The 8,373-nt window shown below is 46.1% G+C and overlaps 1 long non-coding RNA gene across 1 annotated transcript; it reads right to left on the minus strand.

The window, feature by feature from the left end:
- Positions 1-3,326: 3,326 nt before the first annotated feature.
- Positions 3,327-6,345, minus strand: LOC138119102 (uncharacterized). The gene is made up of 2 exons (XR_011155388.1): positions 5,241-6,345; positions 3,327-4,884 (listed from the first exon to the last, which is right to left on the minus strand). It is a non-coding gene; the product is annotated as an uncharacterized lncRNA (long non-coding RNA).
- Between the last annotated feature and the right edge of the window lie 2,028 nt (positions 6,346-8,373).

Below are 8,373 nucleotides of genomic sequence, written 5' to 3' on the forward strand. Positions count from 1 at the left end.
TGGAGGTGTCTCAGGACTTGTCCAGGCAACACTTGAAACTACTGATATAAGCTTGACCTTATTTCCCAGTCAGGTATGATTCTTGGTGTATCTCTTGGATCATTTGGGTCTTCCCAGTGCATTACCACCCAGTTCCCTTTTAAGAGTTACCTTGGTATCACCAGGCGTAGATGTTATAGTCCACTCCTTAGGTTCTTCCATGAGTCCTTTGATTCTGCTGGCGTGGATCCACCCTTGCTCCTTGGTCTGGATCGCTGCTTCAGTCGTCAGTAGCACCTGAAAAGGACCTTCCCCTTGTGGAGTTCATATTCCTTTGGAAGTTACTTTCTCTCATAGTGGCTACCATAATTTTTTGCTTCTACTTTGGCTTTTTCTTCATCTCTCCTGACATAAACTTTTTGAGCCTCTTTTAATAAATCATTTAATGATCTTTCATGCCAGTCTTCCAATTTTTCTAATTTCTTCCTAATATCTGGCCAAGCATGAGTGCCAAAATTGACTCTTAGTAAAGCCTGCCCAGCTACTGTCTCAGGATCTATCCCAGAAAATTGTTTCATATTTCTCCCAAGTCTCTCTCTAACCATTCAGTTGGAGACTCTTCCTTTCCCTGTTGCCCTTCAAAAGCCCTTTTTAAATTCTGCTCTCAAGGTGCTGCCTCTTTTATTCCTTTGATTATTAAATTACGGTAATCATTAATATTCCTTCACCCAGCCTCTTCATTGTGATTCCAAGCAGGAGGTGTCAATGGCATCTTCTGGTCTCCTGGCAGTCCCTGTTTGTTCTCTCTTTCCCAAATTCTCATACCTGTAACTCTAATCATTTCTCATTCCTCTTCAGAAAATAATATTTTCATTATTGCTTGCATCTCTTCCCAAGTGAAAATGTTTGGGCCTAAAAAGTGATCTAATTATTCAGCTGTACCCATAGGATTGCTAATAATCCTTTGATCTCCTTTTTAAAATTTCTGACCTCTGAAGAAGTGAGGGGGACGTTTACAAATCCTGTTCCACCAGTCCCTATTGGAACTTCTCTTAAAGGGAACAAACAGACCTCCCCATCCCAGTTCTTGTGTCCTTTTTCTCTTATGATCCTTCTTTCCTGTCTTGGGGGGTGTCGGGAGAGGGCTGTTCTGTAACTGAGCTCTCCGTACTTCGGTGTTTTGCTTCTCTTTTTAAGAGGAACAGCAGAAGCGGTCGCTGCCAGCGGAACGGTGCAGGCGAGGCGGTGGGGGTAGGGGGTAGGAATCCTCTCCGAGGCTGATTCCTCCAGGAGTCGAGGAGCAAAGGCGGAGACTGCTGCCGGAACCGCCAAGGGGACAAGCTCTGCCGGCCGATCCCAGAGCCTGGCGTGGAGCCTGTGCACGGCTCCGCAGCAGCCACGGCCACAGGACTCTGTGCTGCCGGCGGGCCCAGCGCGGCCCGCGGGGCCGAAGCCGGGTTCAATGGAGCAGCGGCAGAGAACGCAGCGGGGGCAGGGGCTGCTGGAACGGCCGCGGACATCGGGACCGGGGTCGCAGACGGGACTGGGGCCGCCACCGGGGCCGGGGCAGGGCGGGCCCCAAAAGCGGCGGGCTGGGAGCTGTGGAACGGATACCCGGGCTAGGGACGGGCCCAGGGACACCGTAAGAGGGGGGCTGGGCTGCCGCTGGACCCCCAGCGGCGGGAGGGGGCGGCGGGAACACCGGGGCTACCGGCGGAGCCGCCCCGCTGGGCCAAGCGGTGGAGCCGCGGGCGCTGCCTGAGGGCCGGGACAGGCGGGACCTCGGGCTCAGGAGCGGCGCTGCAGCTGCGAGCGGCGCCACAGGAGCCTGGGCTTGGGGGGGGCAGGCGGCAATGGAGGGGGCGATGCTTCCAGGGGTCCCAGCCCTTCTCTTTCTTGTTTTCCCTTTTCTCCTTTCCTTGGGTCTCTGACAACTTAAAAATTCTTATCCCCTTAGACTCTTATGTTTCCCAACCAGCATGAAGTGTACTTGCTTTCTTCTGTGTTAAAGGGTTCTTTTGAATTTACAGATACTTTTAAAGCCTGACAGATGCAAACTTCAAAAGAGCCATATCTGGGCCAGAAAACATGGTCAGATCTTATTTCCTTCTCGGCCCAATCAAACATACAAAACTGTATCATTTTGACTTTGCTTTTTTTTCTTTGTATTTGGGTTAGTATTCCAGTTAGCTAACATAACTCCCCAAGGGCTTTCCTGGGGTATCTCCACTGGCACACCTCTATTCCCTTTTTTATTTCCTGACTCTTGCTTACTAGTTTTATGTCCCATTTTCTCAGAATCTTATCTATCCTTCCCAGGCCTTTGTTTCCCACTTTTTTTTTAATAAAAACCAACAAAACAAACAACTATTCAAACCTTACCACCTCTTTCCCCTTTCTTCTCCTAAAATACAAAAGTTCTATCCTCTTAATAAAATATGCCTCTCTCCAGAAAATAAAAGTTATATTTCAAGGTTTAACATTTCTATCACATACATTTTCATTCATTCTCACTCCTTTTTATTGTTCCAATTTCTCTTTCTCAAGCGCTATCAGTCACAACCGCACAAGATTAAGGTACCTTTTAATTTCAAATCGTTGGCCAATATTCACACCTGAGCACAAAGTTCCAGGTTTCTTGGAGTAATCCTCAATTTGGCAGAATTAAGCCTGGATTTCTTGAATTTTGAACCCTCAATCCAGCAGTCTCAAAACCCAAATGTCTTGGAAGTAATCCTCAATTTAGCAGAATTAAGCCCAGATTTCTTGAATTTTGAACCCTCAATCCGGCAGTCTTAAAACCTCAATTTCTTGGATCCAATACTAGGAAACTCTTGACTCCCCTCCTTCAAGGGGTCCAATCCCTCCCCTGAAACCCAGTCCCCGTTAGACCGGGGGTTCTCTCACTCCTTTTATCTTTCACTTCGCCTCTTTACTGACTGCTTCCCTCGCGGGACAGCAGAGCCGCAGCCTCAGAGGCTCCACACTAGCTTTGCAGGTCTGGGGTAACCAGCCCGCATCTCATGCACACACTTTCATCCCCTGTATTCCCCCCAAAAAGAGGAAAGAAAAAATACTCACATTTCTTGGAGTTTTCGTGCACAAGATTTTACGTGTATAGTTAACCACGGTATCTTAGGGAACCTTTTCTTTCTTTTTGCTTTGTCTCCTCTCTTGTCCTCCGGATGTTTGACCGGCAAACCCCCTGACCATACCGGGAAACACAAAGCGAGGCCGCCAAAAGCAGGCAGGGGCGCCCCCCTTCCCGGGTTCCCCAGGAGATCTCAGAGGTGAGGCCTTTTCCCTGTATGGGCCACCAAATTGTGAAAAACGAGGTTCACTCTTAGTAAAATTTTAAGGAAAGTTTAATAAAAGGGACAATTAGGAGACAATAGCAAAAAGTCGGGTGCTTTGGCAGAGCCAAAGGCACACCTCTACATCCAAAAGATCATCTTTAAAAGTACATCTCTTATTGCATATTCATCAAAATCATGCATGATTCATAAATTCTTTGGAGTTTCTGTGTATACTCCCATCAGCCTTACGTTCCTCCTTGGCTCCATTCCGTCTCTGCTCCCTCCATAAATTTTTCATAAATTTGGTTTTGGGTCTTCTTCTTCTCTGATAAGATACTCCAAGAATGTGAAGGCTTTCTCTGTCAATCTTTTCTAAATTGACTACATAAATGATAGACATTCTATATCATGTGTTACATTACAGAACCTAGGTAAAGTTTTTCTAACATTAAGGAACATGAAAAAAACCAACATCACAATACATTCATAACAATTATGTAACATGCGAAAAGCCAACATCACAATACATTCATAACAAATCCTCTATAAGTATTATTTTAAGAAAAGCCTCATAAAGGCCTTATTTTAACACCTGATTGTTCCCTATTTAGGTCTATTATTCTTAGAATTACTGACCAAACTGTGAGTGTAGTTACCAGTGTTTAGATCTTCGGGATTTGAGGGGGAAAAACCCTCAACTTATTGGAGTGAAGGCTTCTCTGGACTCAGGCCCAGAGGGAAGCCTAAGCACAGGGGTTGAATTGAAACCTTTGGACAAGCTGAGATACATGAAGCCACACCAAAGTGAAATAGAAATATAGATTTTTAACTTTTAGTAGAAATATATGCTAAGTGCCTTAAACATTAAAAAGCTGTAGCAGAGACCTTAAACACAGTTCTTGCTGCAGCAGTGTTACCTCTTCACAGAATTCTTTAGACAAAATATAGATAGAATTATACTGTTCACTTTTTTAAAATAGAGTGTTCATGTAAACAATAAGAACTGACAGAAACTGTGCACGCAAATCTGTGTAACACCTATGTAACACTTGTGTAAGACTTACGATTGTTAGAATTAGACCAGGACAGGTTAAGAAAAGGAAAACTAGAATTGTGTGTTAATCTTATCGGTCAGTTAACAAATATAATCCACACTTCTGTAAGAAAAAATATATGGACCATATAGAGCATATAGAAGAAGAAGAAAGTGGTTTTGCCTGTTGTTGCTGTTGCTGCTTGGCTTTATCATGTAACGCCCTTTGAACTCTGCCTTCAAAAAAGCTATGAGACTATGAAATAAAGAGCTTAGCAGAACAGCAGCCTCCTCTTTTATCCCGGTCCGAGAAGGAAAGGATACTCTGTCAAAAGCTCAACAAATGATGCTTCTATTTTAAATAATTTCCGGTTGAAGCCTCTTCAAAGTAGGAAGAAAAAGGCTGTTTGGAGGAAACAGAAAAATCCCGGGAACAAGTGGACCTTGAAAGGAAAGGTGACATGTGCTCTAATGAATATTGAAACGAAGCATAAATCCCGAGTCGCAGGACGAATTGGAGAGAGACACGCTGAAGCTTGCCTTACAGGAGTTAAGGTAAGCATCCTTTGAAGTAATCTAGATGGGAAACAATATATCAAAAGAGCAGAGGCAGATTTATGAACATCTAAATTATTTATTAATATGTAATGATTATGAGGTCCAAAGCAAAGATTTGAAAGATCTTTTAATATATGCTCAAAAAAACTTTCCAGAAGTTAAAGCAAGCTCTGCATTAAATAAAAAATTATGGGACCAAATTGGTATAAAATTATTTGATGATTCCACCCGTGGAAATAAATCTGTATCAAATATATTGCCCGTATGGCGAATAATTGTTGAAATAGTGAATAATCCCTTCTCTAAATTCATAATTTCAGTTCCTGCAATAGAATCTGATAATGAAATATTGCAAAATCCAGTTTCAAACTCACTATCGTAGCTGGACATTAACGTGGGTGGAGAGGGCTCTCAGCCAGACACAGCACATACGGGAGACACAAATGCGCGCGATTTGGGATGTAGTGATTCGAGCGAGGGTGGCCCTACCCCGAAACCTCTGCATTCTTTCACTGCTCCTAGCCAGCAACCGCGGGAACACTCGGGACCAGAGGACAGGGCACAGTCGTGTTCTCTGCTTGCACAGCTAGTTCAAACAGCATCGTGTGCAGCCCCAGTGCCTCCCCACGTTCCCCCGAGCGACGCAGGCGGCATCCCTGCGGACGCTTTGGAGGTCCCCGCTCGCGAAGAGGCTCCCCCCCGCTCCTAGACGCTGCAAACTCCGCCCCGTCACTACGGGCAACGGAGCGGCTTTCTGCAGGCGCTGCCCTTTTTCATCAGGTTTCCCATCCCCTTCCCGAGCCGTGAAAACAGGAGGGGTTCTGCCTTCCTTTTCTGAAAAAGTTTTACCTTTTGCTTCTACGGCTGAGTCAATCCCGCAGCCCGATCCAGGCGCCGGACAAGCGGCTCAGGAAGATTCTCTGCTGCTGCCGTTCGCGTCTGCCCCCCAGCTCGCCGCGGCGCAGGGAGACTCCGCTGCTGCCTTCGGCGCCTCCTCCCCCATGCGGTGTGGCGTGGGCAGGCTCCTCTCAGCTGCCGGGCACGGCTTTCCCCACGCCTGGTGTGGCTCGGGCAGACTCTTTGCCGCTGCAAGTCGCGTCTTCCACTTCGAGCGGTGCGGTTCGGGCAGGGTCTCCGCTGTTGCTTTTCGCGGCTTTCCCCACGCATGGCGTGGCTCGGGCAGACTCTCAGCCTCCGAAGCTCGCGTATTCCCTCCCCTGCGGACCTGCTGTGGGATCCGGCTTGCAGCCCGTGCCGGAGCGGTGCTCGGCACCCGCCTTGGCTTCACAGTCATCCGTGCGGCCGCCGCCTGCGCTGGCCAGCCAGTGGCAGGACCACCCTGACTACAGCCCTCCGCCCATGGCTCCTAATGCGGATCAAACCTCCTTTGTTCGGGCCGGTGCCAGGCCGAAAGACAACTTCACCACAAAACTTTTACCATGCTGTCCTGAAGAACCACAACAACATGGCGACCTCTCGTCACTTCCGTAAATAATGTTACGTACTTCCGCCAGCGCCATCTTGCAACCAAAGAGGGGCTCATCCTCTAGCTGCAGCGCCACCTGTGGCCGCTTCTGTTATTGCGCCCTCAAATACTTAAAATACAGACACAGATGCAGCCTGCTTTGCAACAACGCATTCTATTTCACAGAGAAGGGGGAGATGGACCAGAAGGAAACAGCTGCTGGTATAATAAAGACAGAAGAATGGACAATGATTGTTCTGCTTCTGATGAAGAAGAAAACCTATCTCTCCTTCAACCAAGACACCCTCTGGGGGAAAGTCAAAAGCCAGTGACAACAGACTGGGCAGAAGTTAGACGAAAAACATTAACAGAAAAAGATTTTGATTTAGCCCAAGAGCCACTTCTAGGTCTGCCGAGGGAATGCCGAACCAAATGGGTGAAGGTAGACCATGATGACATCAAGGATTTGAGAAGAGCAATTCGAGAAAATGGGATAGGCTAACCATATTTTAAGTCATTGCTAAAAGCAGTAATTGATAATGCAGATTTAATACCTCTTGATTGCAGATACATTGCTTCATCAATTTTAACAGAATCACAATACATCTTATGGGACATGAAATGGAGGAAATTCTTGAATCAAAAAATAGCAACATATGCAAGAGGTCCTCACGCAGCACTTACAATAGCACAGTTAGCAGGCGATTCTCCCAACGATAAGCCTGTAGAAAAAATAGATTTACCAAGAGCAGTATTAAAGGACATAAAAAAAGCAGCCTGTAAAGCTCTTTTATTGACACAACCGGTGGGGACCCCAGAAGGGACTTACACATCAGTAAAGCAGGGGCCATTAGAGCCCTATACAGCATTCATCGATTGTCTGACACAAGCCTTGGAAAGGCAGTGTGAAGACGATGAAGCCCGACCACTTCTGCTTCGCAACCTTGCATATGCGAACGCCAATGAAGAATGCAGAAAAGTCATTCTAAGTCTACCTGAACAGGAACCTACTTTATCACAAATGATAGAAGCCTGCAGCAAAATTGGCAGCCCTCAACAAATAGCTACCATACAAGCAGCTACCTTGGGAGAGTCACTTGAAAAGGCTCTCAAAAGCCAGTCAGAAGTAATAGACCAGAGACTTGCAAAAACCCTTGATGCTCTCAATTTAACAATTCAGCAGAACAACAAGGCTATGCAAGAAGAGCAGGATAAAAAAGAGTGCTATCATTGTGGAAAGCCTGGACATGTGAAGAAAAATTGCCCAGAATTGACAGCCAACTCAAAGCCATTCAGTTGTTGTCCAAGATGTAGAAAAGGAAGACATCACGCTAGCCACTGCCGCTCCAAGTATAACGTAGATGGAAACCTCATATTGGGAAACTACAAAAGGAGCACGAATGGTCACCGTGTGGGGAGACAAATAGTGCCATTTCAACAGCCAGGGAATTTCCAAGGGGCCGAATTTGTGAATTACTTGGGCCAAACCCGATTTAACGGATTGCCACCTACTTACCAGGTGATCCTGAACTACTACCACCAGGGGCCCAATGCGAATTGGCAACATTGAAACTAGTTTATTTCCTACGTGATTGTCAGGCTGTGATATCCACAGGGGTGACAGGAACATCACAAAAGAGACACAAGATTTCCTGATTATAGGCAAAGAAAGAAATCATATTTCGGGACTTGTGGTTTTTCTTTCCATTGTTTCTGCTAATTGCAATGAAGAATTAACAGTTTTAGCACAAACATGGAATCCTCCGCTTGTCATTCCAGCAAAAACTCCAATAGCCACAGCTATCGCTTTGCCAGCCAACATAATAGAACATCTCACAGAATGCCAGCAGGTCTCATCTGGAAGCTCAGGTGTGACTCCAGAAGTCTTTTGGGTACAACATACAGGTCACAGTCGACCACAACTGACCTGCAGTTTAACATGTAATAACAAAACAGTCCAAATTACAGGCCTTCTGGATACAGGCGTAGATGTTACAGTGATTTCTCATATGTTCTGGCCAAAAGATTTGACTCTAGTAGTA

The sequence above is a fragment of the Aphelocoma coerulescens genome, chromosome 15 (genome assembly GCF_041296385.1).
Source record: "Aphelocoma coerulescens isolate FSJ_1873_10779 chromosome 15, UR_Acoe_1.0, whole genome shotgun sequence".
Classification (NCBI taxonomy): domain Eukaryota; kingdom Metazoa; phylum Chordata; class Aves; order Passeriformes; family Corvidae; genus Aphelocoma; species Aphelocoma coerulescens.